Here is an 18,526-nt window from a genome sequence, read left to right as displayed (position 1 = left end):
GTTTTCTAGAAGACACTCTGTAGAGCTTATGACTTGTACTACCGGTTTTAGGAATTTTAAGAGATTCTATTTAAATAATATTGTTGTTTTAATTATTGTTAGGCTTACCTAGTCCCTAAGACTAGGTGCCATCACGATACCCAAATGGAGGAAAAATTGGGCATGACATATCGCCTGCACTTACCTGGGAGCAGTTCTCTTAACTATTTCTGGAGAAGTTCCTCCATATCACACTGAGAGAGGAATTCTGCAAGCAATTTGAGCGTCTACAGCAGGGCAGTATGACTGTTACTCAGTATGAGTCCCGTTTTGTGGATTTGGCCCGTCATGCTCTCCTTTTACTACCTACGGAAGGAGAGAGAGTGAGGAGGTTTATTGAGGGACTCACTTACCCTATCAGATTTCAGATGTCCAAGGAGACCGGAAGTGATATTTCTTTTCAGGCGGCTGCTAATGTCGCAAGGAGGATCGAGATGGTTCTTGCACAGGAGAGAAGGAAGAGGTCTGATAAGAGACCTCGTCAGTTTGGTGGTTACAGTGGTGCCTCATGTGGAGGCAGAGGTAATTTTGGTAGGGGTCATCCTCCCAGACCGTTTCATTCAGCACTTCATGCATCTCCCGGTGCTTCAGGGAGTCATGGTCCTATAATGCCTTACTCTGGGCAGACAGCATTCAGTGCACATTCAGCTCCTATCAGTGCACCACCACTCCAGAGTTACTACAGCAGTTATCCGGCCTATTTGGGTCAGCTTCAGCTTTAGCAGACACGACATCAGGATGGGTGTTATGAGTGTGGTAACCTTGTTCACATCAGGAGGTATTGCCCTAGATTGGCGAGTAACAGATCTCGGCAAGATTCTCATGCTATCATACCGGCACCGGTTGCTTCACCGCCTGCTCAGCCACCTAGAGGTAGGGGTCAGGCAGCTAAAGGTGGAGGTCAGGCTATTAGAGGTGGAGGTCAAGCCATTAGAGGTGGAGGTTAGGCTATTAGAGGTGGAGGTTAGGCTATTAGAGGTGGAGGTCAGGCCATTAGAGGTGGAGGTCAGACCGTTAGCGGTGGAGGCCAGCCAGTTAGAGGCCGTCCCAGAGACGTAGTTCAGAGTGGTGGGGCCCAGCCCCGATTTTATGCTTTTCCAGCTAGGCCTGAGGCCGAGTCATCTGATGCTATGATCACAAGTATTATTCCAGTTTGCCATAGAGATGCTTCAGTTCTATTTGATCCAGGATCTACTTATTCCTATGTGTCCTCCTATTTTGCTTCATATTTTGTTGTGCCTTGTGATTCTCTGAGTGCTTCTGTGTATGTATCTACACCGGTGGGAGACTCCGTTGTAGTAGATCATCTCTATAGTTTGTGTGTGGTTACTATTGGTAATCTTGCAACTAGTGTGGATCTTCTACTTCTTGATATGGTAGATTTTGATGTCATCTTGGGTATGGATTGGTTGTCCCCTTATCATGCTATATTTGATTGTCATGCCAAGACAGTGACCCTAGCTATGCTGGGGTTACCTCGATTAGAGTGGAAAGGAACTCCCGGTCATTCTGCCAGCAGGGTTATTTCTTATATGAAAGCTCGGCGTATGGTAGAGAAAGGGTGTCTAGACTATTTGGCTTATATTCGCGATCCCAGTGTGGATGTCCCTTCTATGGACTCAGTACCAGTTGTTCGTGAATTTCCAGAAGTATTTCCTGCAGATCTACCGGGGATTCCACCCGACAGAGATATTGACTTCTGTATTGATTTGACTCCGGGCACTCAGCCCATTTCTATTCCACCATACCGTATGGCCCCGCCAGAGTTGAAAGAATTGAAAGAGCAGTTACAAGACTTGCTTGATCAGGGATTCATTAACCCAGTGCCTCGCCCTGGGGTGCACCAGTATTATTTGTAAAGAAAAAAGATGGCTTTATGCAGATGTGTATAGACTAACGGCAGTTGAACAAAGCCACTATCAAAAACAAATATCCGCTGCCAAGAATTGATGACTTATTTGATCAGCTTCAGGGTGCCAAGGTATTTTCGAAGATCGATTTGAGGTATGCTTACCATCAGTTTAAGATTAGGGCATCTGATGTCCCTAAAACAGCTTTTCGAACTCGGTATGGGCATAACAAATTCCTAGTGATGTCATTTGGGTTGACAAATGCCCCAACAGCATTTATGGATTTGATGAATCGGGTGTTCAAGCTTTATTTGGATTCTTTTGTGGTTGTATTCATTGATGATATCTGGATTTACTCCAGCAGTCGAAAGGAACATGAGCAGCATCTTCGAAGTATGCTTCACACCTTGAAGAATAATCAGTTATATGCCAAGTTTTCAAAATGTGAGTTTTGGTTAGACTCAGCTGCCTTTTTGGGACATGTTGTATCGGCAGAAGGCATAAAGGTGGATCCTAAGAAGATTGAGGCAGTTCAGAATTGGCCTAGACCTACTTCAGTTATAGAGATCCAGAGTTTCCTGGGTTTAGCAGGTTATTATCGTCGGTTCGTGGAAGGGTTTTCATCTATAGCAAGCCCATTGACCATATTTACCCAAAAAGGTGTCCCATTCAGATTGTCAGACGAGTGTGAGTTGAGCTTTCAGCAGCTCAAGACCGCTTTGACTACGGCGCCAGTGTTGGTATTACCCACAGGTTCAGGATCGTATACGGTATATTGTGACGCATCTCACATTGGGCTTGGTGCAGTATTAATGCAAGATGGCAAGGTGATTGCATATGTGTTGCGGCAGTTGAAAGTTCATGAGAAGAATTATCCTGTTCATGCGCTGAAGATTTGGAGGCATTACCTCTACCGTGTCTCGTGTGAGGTATTTACTGATCATCGTAGCCCTCAGTATCTGTTCAAAAAAAAGGATCTTAATTTGAGGCAGAGAAGATGGTTGGAGTTGTTGAAAGACTATGATATCACCATTTTGTATCACCCCGGAAAGGCCAATGTGGTGGCTGATGCTTTGAGTAGAAAGGCTGTGAGTATGGGCAGTCTTGTGTATATTCCAGTTGGTGAGAGGCCATTAGCTGCAGATTTTCAGACTTTAGCTAATCAGCTCGTGAGATTAGATGTTTCAGAACCCAGTCGGGTTCTAGCTTGCACAGTCACTCGGTCTTCTTTATATGAGCGCATCAGAGAGAGGCAATATAATGATCCTCATTTACTTGTCCTTAAGTACATGGTGCGGCACGGTAATGCTAAACAGGTTGTTGTGGAGAGATATGGAGTTCTGCGAATGTAGGGTCGTATTTGTGTGCCTAATGTGGATGGGCTTCGTGAATTAATTCTTGAAGATGCACACAGTTCCAGGTACTCTATTCATCCAGGTACCACCAAAATGTATCAAGATTTGCAGCAACATTATAGGTGGAGGAGAATGAAAAAGGATATAGTTGCTTATGTAGCTCGGTGTCTGAATTGTCAGCAAGTTAAGTACGAGCATCAGAGACCTGGTGGTTTGCTTCAAAAGTTAGAAATTCTTGAGTGGAAATGGGAGCGTATCACTATGGATTTTGTTGTTGTCTCCCATGGACTCAGAGAAAATTTGACGCAGTTTTGGTCATTATGGTTAGGTTGACCAAGTCAGCACATTTCATTCCAGTGGCAGTTACCTATTCTTCAGAGAGGTTAACTGAAATTTACATTCGTGAGATTGTCCGCCTTCACGGTGTGCCTGTGTCTATTATTTCAGATCGAGGTACGCAGTTTACCTCACACTTCTAGAAGGCTGTACAGTGTGAGTTAGGCACGTGAGTTGAGTTGAGTATAACATTTCATCCACAGACAGACGGACAGTCAGAGCGCACCATTCAGATATTAGAAGATATTCTTTGCGCTTGTCTTATAGACTTTGGAGGTTCTTGGGATCAGTTCTTGCCGCTTGCGGAGTTTGCTTATAATAACAACTACCAGTCGAGCATTCAGATGGCTCCATATAAGGCATTATACGGAAGGCGATGCCGCTCGCCAGTTGGCTGGTTTGAACCGGGAGAGGCTCCGTTGTTGGGTACCGATTTAGTACAGGATGCCTTGGATAAGGTCAAGATTATACAGGATCGACTTCGCACAGCTGAGTCTAGGAAAAAGAGTTATACCGACCGTAAAGTTCATGATATTGCATTCATGGTTGGAGAAACAATATTGCTCTGGGTTTCACCTATAAAACGTGTAATGAGGTTCGGGAAGAAGGGAACGTTGAGCCCTAGGTATATCGGACCCTTTGAAATTCTTGAAAGGGTGGGTGAAGTAGCCTACAGGCTTGCATTACCACCTAGTTTATCAGCGGTTCATTCGGTGTTCCATGTGTCTATGCTCCAAAAATAACATGGTAATCCATCCCATGTGTTAGATTTCAGCTCAGTCCAATTGGACAAAGATTTGATTTACGAGGAGGAGCCGGTGGCTATTCTAGCCCGGCAGGTCCGACAATTGAGGTCTACGAGTTATCCTTCAGTTCGGGTGCAATGGAGAGGTCAGCCGGTAGAGGCATCTACCTGGGAGTCCGAGTCGGACATGCGGAGTAAATATCCACACTTATTCACCAACTCATGTACTTTTTCTAACTCCGTTCGAGGACGAACGTTTGTTTTAGAGGTGGAGAATGTGATGACCCAAACATCATCATTAAATTTAACAAGTAATTCTATCTTCTAAGACCTCGAAAAGTACCATTTATCATTCCTCGACTTGCGTGCGTAGTCCGTACAATATTTCGAAAAGTTTTTATGTGAAAAATAGATTAAAATGTAAAATAGAGCTTTAAAAACTCAATTGAGTTGACTTTAGTCAACATTTTGAGCAAACGCACCCGGATCAGTTTTTTGACAATTCCGGTAGGTCCGTATCGTGATTTGGGACTTGGGCGTATGCCCGGAATCGTATTCCGAGATCCCTATCTCGAGATATGGAATTTTGATGAAAAATTAAAAGCTTGAAAGCCTAATGATTTTTAAGAAATTACTGATATTGGATTTATTGACCTCGGGTCTGTATTTTGGTTCTGGAGTCCGGTGTAGGTCCACTATATTATTTATGACTTGTCTGCCGAATTTGGTGAGAATCGGAGTTGATTTGACGTGATTCGGACGTCCGGTTGTAAAAATATAAGTTTTAAAGTTTTCTTGGAAATTTCCTTTGATTTGGTGTCCGATTCGTAGTTCTTGGTGTTATTTTGGCGATTTGATCACGCGAGCAAGTTCGTATGATATTTTAGGACTTGGGTGCATGTTTGGTTTGGAGCCCCGAGGGCTCGGGTTGGTTTCGGGTGGTTAACGGATCATTTTCGGACTTAGGAAATCTGGTTTTATGTAGACTTCAGGCTTCTGGTGTGTTCTTCTTCGCGTTCGCGAAGGTACTCTCGCGAACGCGAAGTGAAAATTGGGGCTGGCATGTTTTTTACTTCGCGTTCGCGACAGAGAGACCGCGTTCGTGAAGGCTTGAGGTTCAAAGCTTCGTGTTCGCGACCGAAGCCTCGCGTTCGCGAAGGGAAAGAGGCTGGCCAGAATTATTGCCTTCGCGTTCACGAAGGGCATCTCGCGTTCGTGAAGGCCAAGCTAGGCAAGCTTCGCATTCGCGAAGTAGCCCTCACGTTCGCGAAGTATAAAATGGGACAACACAAATTTTTGCTTCGCGAATGCGAGGCACTGACCGCGTTCGTGAACGGTAAAAGTTCAAGAAACATAACTTAAGTTCTGGAAAATGGGATTCGTCCTATTTTCAACCCTTTTCCATTTTTGAGCTCGGGTAAGGCGATTTTTGGACGATTTTCATGGAAAATATTGGGATAAGTGTTCCTTATCCTATACTGATTATATTTCATGATTTCATACTCATTTATATAATGAATCCATGAATTTATGGAAGAAAAATCAGATTTTTATAAAATCTTCCAAAAACAAAAATTTAAGATTTGAAGGTGCATTTGACATCGGAATTGGATAATTTTTGCATGGTTGGACTAGTCCCGGAATGGGTGTTCGGATTTCTTAAGTTTTTCCGGGATTTGAGACGTGGGTCCCACTGTCGAATATTTTAATGAATTTCGGATTTTTATCCGAAAGATTTGTAAATTCATATGGAATTAATTCCTATGATTCGTATTGAGTATATCGAATTGTTTGTGAATAGATTTGAAGCTTTTGGATATAAATTTAAAAGGAAAAGCTATGGTCGAGTAATTGATTAGAATTTACAAAGCGAGGTAAGTGTCGGGGTTAACCTTGACTTGAGGGAATAGAACCCTTAAATTATTTGTTATGTGAAATGCATGTGAACGACGTATAGGCGAGGTGACGAGTGTCTATACGTTGTCAAATTAATTGTTTGCCTGCTTACTTGAAAAATCATAAATTATTTAAATCATGAATTAATTATTATAATAATCGTTTCTCTCCTATTCTTTGTCAAATATTAATTCTTGAATTCATGCATTAATTGTTACATGCTATTTGAATTATGTGCCTTAATTATTATTTAACATTTAGCATATTAAATATTAAACTGCATATTTTCTCTCTGGTTTTCATAATAATTTGCTATTTGCCTTTGTTTGTTTAATAATTATATCATAATTATTGTATGCTTGTTGTCTTATAATTTTATATTTATTGTTGCATTTATTGGAGAATTTTCTTCTATAATAATTGGTAAATAAAAATGTTGGAGGAGCGGGTTGCACGCCGCAACAGAATTAATTATAATGAATATATTGGAGGATCGGATTGCACGCCGCAACAGACTTATTAAAAGTCCATATTGGAGGATCGGGTTGCACGCCGCAACAGACTTATTAGAAGTCCATATTGGAGGATCAAGTTGCACGCCACAACAGACTTATTTAAAAGTCCATATTGGAGGATCGGGTTGCACGCCACAACAGACTTATTAAAAAGTCCATATTGGAGGATCGGGTTGCACGCCGCAACAGACTTATTAAAAGTCCATATTGGAGGATCGGGTTGCACGCTGCAACAGACTTATTTAAAAGACGACATACATATTTATATATTTGGGGATCGGGTTGCATGCCGCAACAGACTTGATTAAAATGAATATATTGGAGGAGCGGGTTGCACGCCGCAACAGAACTGAATGTGAATATATTGTGAGAGCGGGTTGCACGCTGCAAAAGAACCGAATATGAATATATTGTGAGAGCGGGTTGCACGCTGCAACAAAATTGAATGTGAATATATTGTGAGAGCGGGTTGCACGCTGCAACAGAATTGGTGGAAATGATAATTGGTTATTACTGCTGAGTTGGCTTAAATTATTATAAATGAGTTACCTGATTTATTTCTACTATTTGTTGTTGTTACTAATATTGCGTACAGGTAATGTAAGTGACCCGCCTTAGCCTCGTCACTACTTCGTCGAGGTTAGGCTCAGCACTTACCAATACATGGGGTCGGTTGTACTGATACTACACTCTGCACTTCTTGTGCAGATTTCGGAGTTGGTCCCAGTGGCATACCATAGACTTGCTCGGATTTCAGCTACCAGAGGAGACTGGAGGTATAACTGCATGGCGTCTGTAGTTTTGAAGTCCCCGTCTATTTTACTTTAGCTGTGTGTTTATTTCCAGACAGTTTTATTTTATTCAGACCTTTATTTGTATTTATTCTAGAAGCTCGTGCACTTGTGACACCAATTCTGGGATGGTATTTAGACACCGTTGCATTTATGGATTATTTCACCATATTTCAAACTTTGCTTCCGCTTTTGTTTCCTTTATTATTAATAATGTAAAGATTGTTTTAAAATTGGTTAATATTATTCTAACGTTGGCTTGCCTAGCAAGTGAAATGTTAGGTGCCATCACGGTTCGAAGGTGGGAATTTCGGGTCGTGACACGCCATCACCCAACCAAAATATGAACCCGAGAGTTCATTCATTGAACAAGTCATTCAATATCCATCTGGAGCCATTGACTTAAAGTTTTTAAGATCAGGCTTAGCTAGTGAAGCTTCTTCCAGTAGAATAATGTCCTTTACTAGACCTTCTTCTTCCAAACCCCCGGAGGATAATGGAAGTAACAAAAGTAATGAAGAGTTAATTGAAGAAATTAACACAAAACTTAAGGTAGTAGACTTTAACAAAACTGTTCCCCAAGTTATTTATCAAAATAGACCCTTTGTTACTACTCCAAGAAGCCCAACTGCTAAAACAGTTGATCAGTTAACACTAATCCGAGCCGATAACTTTGAAATAGATTGGAAAAGTCTAGATGCTCAGTGGTTACACCCCAACAATATTATTAATAGAAAATGGTACGTAGATACATATTCCTTAAAACAAAGATTATCTTTCAAAGATAAATGGATTATAGAATTAAAAAGAATCAAATGTGATATTGAATTCTTTAAATGGTTTGAAATAACAGGACAAATTCCAAACCAAAAGGAATCCCTTCAAATGTTAGTTAATAAATGGTATACCAAAAATAAAGGTATAATAGAAGGCACTACTCCACGCTTAAAAGAAATTCTAATACCAGTTCAAAGTGAAGTAATCACAGCTTCCCTTTTTGAAAGAGAAGGCGTTCACACTGAAAGTGGACTTACTAACAAAGATATTAATAAAATTATTGTGCAAAATTGTCATGACCCAAAATCCAACTAGTCGTGACGGCACCTAACCCAACCCGTTAGGTAAGCCAATTACCAACTATTCAATTACAATGACAATTATTTAAAAGAAAATATCTAAAATCAATACATTTCCCCAAGAACTGGTAGTACAAATCATGATCTTGTAAGAATAGAGTATGTGTCACAACCCAAAACTAACCCCTGTCGTGATGGAGCCTATCATGGAACTAGGCAAGCCGACTCATTTCCAAAACAAACCGATATTTTCATTTTAAAGATAATTTCAAGGTTATTTAACATAAAAACCTTCATAAAGGAGTTTCAATCAAAATAAAAGTGCGGAAGGAAAAGCCAGACATCAGGGTGTCATTAGTCATGAGCATCTACTACAATCTGTCTAACAATATCAAGGCTAACTCAGCTTGGAAAATAGCTAAATACAACTAGAGGAAGATAAGAGGGAGAAGAGCAGGGGCTGCGATCGCCAAACAGCTACCTTGCTATCTCCAAGACAATTTGCAACCAGAACACTCAATAATCGCTACCGTGACTAGCTACACGTGAATCTGCACACAAGGTGCAGGGAGTAACGTGAGTACGCCAACTCAGTAAGTAACAATAATAAATAAAGACTGAGCAGTAGTGACGAGCAATAAAGCATATAACATTCATATCAGAAAATCTCAGTAAAATACCACATGCTTTTAAAAACCAGGATTTGAATCAAAACATCTCGTTTAACCCAGTTCCAATAAAAATCATTTAAAGATATTTTTCAACAGTTTTCAGACAGAGGAAAAATCCAAAGGTGAGCAAAAATGATGAAATCATAAATAGCCCCTCGGGCAAACCTCACAATCACTATTGCCACTCGGGCATACCTCATAATCACTCTTGCCACTCAGGCATACCTTACAATCATTCATGCCACCCAGTCAATCAGCACTCGGCACTCGACACTCGGAACTCACACTCAGTAGGTACATGCGATCACTGGGGGTGTGTACAGACTCCGGAGGGGCTCCTTATGACCAAGCGCTATAATCTACACGGACAACTCACGTGCTGCACGGACAACTCACGTGCCATAATAATAAAGTATGCTGCAGGTAGGAAGCCCTGATCCACACTCATCCTCACAAATCAGGCCCTCGGCCTCAGTCAGTCATAAACCTCTCAAGCCACTCGGGGCATTTCAGTAAAATAGGGCATTCGGCCCAAAACATTTATGTGCATCAAAATAGAGTCATAAAACTAAGTTATGCAGTAAACAAGTATAAACATGACTGAGTATAGATTTTCAATCGAAAACAATGAGAGGATGGTAAGAAACAGCCCCTAAGGGTCCAAGCAGCATTGGCGCAACGCCCAAACATGGCATTCAGCCAAATTTACAGAAATTCTTTTTAAAACATATAAGTATCATATGGTTTCAACAAAGTATGCAACTTTATAGTTGCTATGGGACGGACCAAGTCACAAATCCCCAATAGCGCACGCCCACACGCTCGTCACCTAGCATGTGCGTCACTAAAAATATTAGAATGATACAATATCTGAGGTTTCATACCCTCAGGACTAGATTTACAATCGTTACTTACCTCAAACCGGTCAAATCTCTACCCCGCATTGCTCTTGCCTCTGGACTCGACCTCCAAATACTCCTAATCTATTCACAATCAGTACAATACCATCAATATACGCTAATGGAATGAATTCCACAAGAAAAGCTTCAAAATTAGACCAAAATCCGAAATTGGCTCAAACCCGGCCCCCGGGCCCACATCTCAAAATCCAACAAAATTTACAAAACTAGAAACCTCATTCACTTACGCGTCTAACATACCAAATTCATCAAAATCCGACATCGTTTGGTCCTTCAAATCCTTAAATTACTTTCCAAAAATTCTAAGCCCTAACCCCTTATTTTCACTAATTACCATGATTAAACAACGGAAAATCACCATATATACAAGTATTATGGCTCAAGTAACTTACCGCAACGAAACCCCCTTGATTCCCTCTTCAAATCTCTCCCAAAAGCTCCAAAAACTGAATAGAAATGGTGAAGAATGCACCAAAACCGCGAAGGGTTCTATTTATGGTTTCTGCCTAGGTTTTTCGCACCTGCGGCCATTTTCTCGCACCCCGCGCGACCGCAACTGCGATCCAAGGAGCCACACCTGCGCAACTCACTTAATCCCCCAGCTTCCACACCTGCAGACACCTTTCTCGCACCTTCAGACTCGCATCTGCGGTCCCTGGTGCGCATCTGCGAAACCAGCCCGAAATTCTCATCTCCGCATATACGCTCAAGGCCTCGCAGATGCGGGCTCGCTGATGCGGCCAATTCTTCACACCTGCGTTCCCAGCCTTGACCCAGCGTTTTCCATACCTGCGCACTCCCTACATGCACCAGCGGCCTCACACCTGTGAGTCTTTCTTCTGCAGGTGCAAAAATAGCAGTAGCAGCATTTCCAGCTGCAAATTCCAACTTCGACAAATCCGTTAACCACCCGGAATCACCCCAAGGCCCTCGGGACCTCAACAAAAAATACCAACATGTCATATATCAACACACAAACTTAGTAGAACCTTCGAATCACTCAAAACAACATCCAATCATCAAATTACCCTCCGATTCAAGCGTAAGAACTTCTAAATTTCCAAATTCGGCAACCGATGCCGAAACCAACCAAACAAAGTCCGAATGACCTCAAATGTTGCACACACATCACAAATGACACTACAAACCTACTCTAACTTCTAGAATTCCATTCCGACCCCGATATCAAATTTTCCACTACCGACCGAAATCGCCAAATTTTCAATTTTGCCAATTCAAGCCTAATTCTACCATGGACCTCCAAATCACATTTCGGATGCACTTCTATGTCCAAAATTACCTAACGGAGCTAACGGAACCATCAGAATTCAAATCCGAGATCGTTTTCATATAGGTCAACATTCGGTTGACTTTTCCAACTTAAGTTTCTACTTAAGAGACTAAGTGTCTCAATTCACTCTGAAACCACTCCGGTCCCGAACCAACTAACCCGACATAACATAACATAGCTGAATAACATAAAAAGAAGTAAAAATGGGGAAAATGAGGCTATAACTCTCGAAACGACCGGCCGGGTCATTACGTTCGTCCTCGAATGGGTCTAGAAACATACCTGGAGTCTCGAATAGGCATGGATATCTGCTCCGCATCTCCCGCTCGGTCTCCCAGGTGGCCTCTTGCACAGGCTGACCTCTCCATTGCACCTTCACTGAAGCTATATCCTTTGACCTCAACCTTCGAACCTGCCGATCCAAAATAACCACCGGCTCCACATCATAAGTCATATCACCCTCCATGTGAATCGTGCTGAAATCCAAAACATGGGACGGATCTCCAATATACTTCCGGAGCAAGGAAATATGAAACACTGGATGCACACTCGACAAGATGGGTGGCAAGGCAAGCTTATAAGCCCCCTCCCCTATTCTCTGAAGCACCTCAAAAGGCCCAATGAACCGGGGGCTCAACTTGCCCCTCTTTCCAAACCTCATAACACCCTTCATGGGTGATACCTTCAGCAAAACCTTCTCCCCAACCATAAAAGACACATCACAGACCTTCCTATATGCATAGCTCTTCTGCCTAGACTGCGCCGTGTGAAGCAGCTCCTGAATCAATTTCACCTTATCTAATGCGTTCTGGACCAAGTCTGTACCTAAGAGCCTAGCCTCACCCGGCTCAAACTATCGAACCGGAGATCTACACCTCCTCCCATATAAAGCCTCGTACGGAGCCATCTGAATACTCGACTGATAACTGTTGTTATATGCAAACTTCGCGAGTGGCAGAAACTGGTCCCATGAACACCAAAAGTCAATGACACAAGCACGCAATATGTCCTCCAATATATAAATAGTGCGCTCGGGCTGCCCGTCCGTCTGAGGGTGAAAAGCTGTACTCAACTATACTTGAGTACCCAACTCTCACTGCACGGCCCTCCAAAGCTGCGATGTGAACTGAGTACCCCTATCTGAAATGATGGAAACTGGGACACCATGCAGGCGAATGATCTCTCGGATGTAAATCTCAGCCAACCGCTCTAAAGAGTAAGTAGTACCAACTAGAATGAAGTGCACATACTTGGTCAGTCGATAAACAATAACCCAAATAGCATCGAACTTCCTCGAAGTCCGTGGGAGCCCAACTATAAAGTCCACGGTGATCCGCTCCCACTTCCACTCTGGGATCTCTAACGTCTGAAGCAAGCCACCCGGTCTCTAATGCTCATACTTAATCTGCTGACAGTTGAGGCACTGAGCCACAAACCAAACTATATCCTTCTTCATCTGCCTCCACCAATAGTGCTGCCTCAAATCCTGGTACATCTTCGCGGCACCCGGATGGATGGAATACCGCGAGCTATGGGCCTCCTTAAGAATCAACTCTCGAAGCCCATCTACATTAGGCACATATATCCGGCCCTGCATTCTCAGCACGCCGTCATCACCAATAGTCACATCCCTAGCATCACCTCTTTGAACCCTGTCCTGAAGAACGAGCAAGTAGGGGGTCATCATACTGACGCTCCATGATACGGTCATAAAGATAAGACCTGGAGACCACACAAGCCAATACCCGACTAACTCCGAAATATCCGATCTGACAAGCTAGCCTGCTAAGGTCTAAACATCTAATGCCAAAGGTCTCTCTACTGCTGGAAGATATGCTAAACTCCCCAAACTCTCTGCCCGGCGACTCAAAGCATCAGCCACCACATTGGCTTTCCCCGAATGGTACAAAATAGTGATATCATAGTCCTTAAGAAACTCCAACCATCTCCGCTGACTCAAATTAAGATCCTTCTACTTTAACAGATACTGTAGACTCCGGTGATCTGTATAGATCTCACAATGAACCCCATACAAATAATGATGCCAAATCTTCAAGGCGTGAACAACGACTGCTAACTCAAGATCATGGACAGGATAGTTCTTCTCATGGGTCTTCAACTAGCGTGAGGCATAGGCAATCACCCTACCCTCCTGTATCAAAACACAACCAATGCCTATCCTGGAGGCATCACAATACACGGTGTAAGAACCTGAAGCTGATGGTAGAACTAACACTGGAGCTGTGGTCAAAGCAGTCTTGAGCTTCTGAAAGCTCTCCTCACACTCATCCAACCACCTGAATGGAGCACCCTTTTGGGTTAATTTGGTCAAGGGCGATGCAATAGATGAAAATCCCTCCACAAAGCGACGGTACTAACCCGCCAAACCAAGAAAGCTCCTAATCTCCGTGGCTGAGGATGGTCTAGGCCAACTCTGCATCGCCTTTATCTTCTTTGGATCCACCTGAATACCCTCGATGGACACCACATGTCCCAAGAATGCTATTGAACTGAGCCAAAACTCACACTTGGAGTACTTTGCATAAAGCTTCTCCTCCCTCAATCGCTGTAATACAATCCTCAAATGCTGAGCGTGCTCCTCCTGGATACGAGAGTACACCAGGATGTTATCAATGAATACAACGATGAATGAGTCCAAATAGGGCTGGAATACACTGTTCATCAAATGCATGAATGCTGCTGGGGCATTGGTCAGCCCAAAAGACATCACCAAGAAGTCATAATGGCCATATCGGGTCCTTAAAGCTGTCTTAAGAATATCTGAATTCTGAATCTTCAGCTGATGATAACCGGACCTCAAATCAATCTTAGAGAACACCCTCGCTCCCTGAAGCTGGTCGAATAAATCATCAATACAAGGCAAAGGATACTTGTTCTTGACTGTGACCTTGTTCAACTGCCTGTAATCAATACACATTCTCATGGAACCATCCTTCTTTTTCACAAATAGAACCGGTGCACCCCAAGGTGACACACTAGGCCGAATAAACCCCTTATCAAGGAGTTCCTGAAGTTGTTCTTTCAATTCCTTCAACTCTGCCGGTGCCATACGATATGGTGGAATAGAAATAGGTTGAGTGCCAGCCCCAAATCAATACCAAAGTCAATATCCCTGTCAGGCGGCATACCCGATAGTTCTGCAGGAAACACATCCAAAAAATCATGTACCACCGGAACAGAATCAATGACAGGAGTCTCTGCACTAACATCCCTCACAAAAGCCAAATAAGATAGGCAACCCTTCTCAACCATGCGCTGAGCCTTTAAATATAAAATCACCCTATTTGGTACATAATCTACAGAATCGCTCTACTCAACCCTCGGAATTCTCGGCATAGCCAACGTCACCGTCTTAGCGTGACAATCTAGAATAGCATGACATGGAGATAACCAATTCATACCCAATATCATATTAAAGTCGACCATACTGAGAAGCAAAAGGTCCACTTGGGTCTCCAGACCCCCAATAGTCACCACACATGACCGATATACGCGGTCCACAATAATAGTATCGCCCACATGAGTAGATACATGAACAGAAAAAACTAAAGACTCACGGGGCATATCCAGAAAATGGGCAAAATACGAGAAAACATATAAATACGTGGAATCAGGGTCAAATAATACTGAGGCATCTCTGTGACAGGAGTCTCTGAGCAGCAATAGATCCACTCGGGTCTCCAGACCCCCAATAGTCACCACACATGACCGATATACGCGGTCCACAATAATAGTATCGCACACATGAGTAGATACATGTACAGATGAAACTAAGGACTCACGGGGCATATCTAGAAAATGGGCGAAATACGAGGAAACATATGAATACGTGGAACCAGGGTCAAATAATACTGAGGCATCTCGGTGACAAACTGAGACAATACCTGTAATCACAGCATCTGAAGTAATAGCGTCTGGTCTGGCAGGGAGAGCATAGAAACGGGCCTGACCAACCCTTGATCTGCCTCCCCCTCTAGGGCGACCCTTAGCTAACTGACCTCCACCCCGAGCTGACTGGGCGGGTGGTGAGGGAACTGGTGCTGTAGTCAGAGGCTGACTCCTCTACTGAGATAGACCTCCATGACGACGAGGACACTGCCTCCACATATGCCCAAGCTCCCCACACTCAAAACAACTCCCTGGTGCTGGCAGCGGAAACTGAAGGGAACCCCTAGCACAGGGATGACTGGTAGAAGAACCTAGAATGAAAGAGCACTGAACAGGTAGAGCATGGGACGAACTCTAAACTGGAAGGGCACTAAGTGATGAGTGGCCCTGATGAGAACTGTGAGAACCATGGCCAGATGATGCACCCTGATGAAATGGCCGAGCTGACTAAGCCTTCCTGAAATGACGACCTCTACCGTGCTAGAACTGACCCCCAAAAGGAGCACCACTGAATCCACCCTGACCACGAGGCCTCTTGGCCTCCCTCTCAACCCTCTCTTGACCGCGAACCATCTCAATCTTCCGAGCAATGTCGACAACCTCATCAAAGGTAGCACCCAAAACCCACTCCCTGGTCATGAGCAACTGTAACTGATAAGTGAGGCCATCAATAAACCTCATGATCCTCTCTCTGTCCGTGGGAACCAACCAAATAGCATGACAGGCAAACTCAGAGAATCGCATCTCATACTGTGTCACAGACATATCACCCTAGCGAAGCCACTCAAACTGTTTGTGCAGCTCCTCTCTACGGGATCGAGGCACGAACTTCTCCAAAAAGACCACGGAGAACTGCTGCCAAGTAAGGGGTGCAGCGCCAACAGGCCTACTCCTCTCGTAAGTCTCCCACCATCTGAGTGCAGCCCCAGAAAACTGAAAGGTAGTGAATGAGACCCCACAAGTGTCCAGAATACCAGTAGTACGGATTATTCTCTGACACCTGTCCAAAAAGTCCTGAGCATCCTCTCTCTCTGTGCCACTGAAAGGTGGTGGCTAAAGTCTCCCAAACCTCTCCAACCTACACTGATCATCCTCAGGCATAGCAGGAACCACATAATCCTGAGCAACAATAACCGGCTGGGCTGGTGGTGCCTCCGGTGTCTGAAGTCCCTGAATAACCTACTCGGGTGTGCGAGCGATGGGAGTCTGAGTGCCTCTCCTGGCCTGGGAAGTGGTTGCGGCCGTCGAAATAGAGACCGCCTGAGCAAGGGCAGTACACGCTGTCAGAATCTGAGCTAGGGCCTCCTGAAAGCCTGGAATCACAATAGGCACAGGTGGTGCCTGAGCTGGTGCATCAACAACTGGAACCTGGTCCTGATCTGGGACAACCGGTGGATCTGCAGGTACTGCCCCAGCTGCTATGCGAGTTGTACCTTTGCCCTACCATGGCCTCTACCGCGGCCTCGGCCTCTCGCGGCCCTGACTGGTGGTATTAGTGGCTGGCCATCCTGACCGGTAGTACGAGTCCTCACCATCTGTGAGAGAATAAAACAACAGATGTTTAGTTACTAGAAACAACAGATTTGCATGACAATAATTCAACAATGTGGAGGTTCCTAAAGGTTCTATAGCCTCCTGAAGATAAGTACAGACGTCTCTGTACCGATCCGCAAGACTCTACTGAACCCGCTCATGACTTGTGAGACCTATGTAACCTAGGCTATGATACCAATCTGTCACGACCCAAAACTAACCCCTGTCGTGGTGGCGCCTATCATGGAACTAGGGAAGATGACTCATTTCCAAAACAAACCAATATTTTCATTTTAAAGATAATTTCAAGATTATTTAACATAAAAACCTTTGTAAAGGAGTTCCAATCAAAATAAAAGTGCAGAAGGAAAAGCCCGACATCGGGGTGTCACTAGTCATGAGCATCTATTACAATCTATCTAACAATATCAAGGCTAACTCAGCCTGGAAAATAGCTAAATACAACTAGAGGAAGATAAGAGGGAGAAGAGCAGGGGCTGCGATCGCTAAACAGCTACCTTGCTATCTCCAAGAAAATCTGCAACCAGAACACTCAATAACTCCTACCGTGACCAGCTAAACTTGAATCTGCACACAAGGTGCAGGGAGTAACGTGAGTACGCCAACTCAGTAAGTAACAACAATAAATAAAGACTGAGCAGTAGTGACGAGCAATAAAGCATATAACATTCATATCGGGAAATCTCAGTAAAATACAACATGCTTTTAAAAATCAGGATTTGAATCAAAACATCTCGTTTAACCCAGTTCCAGTAAAAATCATTTAAACATATTTTACAATAGTTTTCAGATAGAGGAAAAATGCAAAGGTGAGCAAAAATGAGGAAATCATAAACAGCCCCTCGGGCAAACCTCACAATCACTCTTGCCACTCGGGCATACCTCACGATCACTCATGCCTCCCAGTCACTCAGCACTTAGCACTCGACACTCAGCAATTGTACTCAGTAGGTACCTGCGCTCACTGGGGGTGTGTACAGACTCCGGAGGGGCTCCTTCAGCCCAAGCGCTATAATCTGCACGGACAACTCATTTGCTGCACGAACAACTCACGTGCCATAATAATAAAGTATGCTGCAGGTGGGAAGCCCCGATCCACACTCATCCTCACAAATCAGGCCCTCGGCCTCACTCAGTCATAAACCTCTCAAGCCACTCGGGCATTTCAGTAAAACAGGGCATTCGGCCCTAAACATTTATATGCATCAAAATAGAGTCATAAAACTGAGTTATGCGGTAAACAAGTATAAATACGACTGAGTATAGATTTTCAATCGAAAACAATGAGAGGATGGTAAGAAACAACCCCTAAGGGTCCAAACAGCATTGGCGCAAGGCCCAAACATGGCATTCAGCCCAATTTACAGAAATTCTTTCTAAAACATATAAGTATCATATGGTTTCAACAAAGTATGCAACTTTACAGTTGCTACGGGACGGACCAAGTCACAAATCCCCAATAGTGCACGCCCACACGCCCGTCACCTAGCATGTGCGTCACTATAAATAGTAGAATGATACAAAATCTAGGGTTTCATACCCTCCGGACTAGATTTACAATCGTTACTTACCTCAAAC

Source organism: Nicotiana tomentosiformis, chromosome 6 (genome assembly GCF_000390325.3).
Source record: "Nicotiana tomentosiformis chromosome 6, ASM39032v3, whole genome shotgun sequence".
Taxonomy (NCBI): Eukaryota; Viridiplantae; Streptophyta; class Magnoliopsida; order Solanales; family Solanaceae; genus Nicotiana; species Nicotiana tomentosiformis.
The sequence above is the reverse complement of the archived record's forward strand: the minus strand, read 5'-3'. Positions refer to the sequence as shown.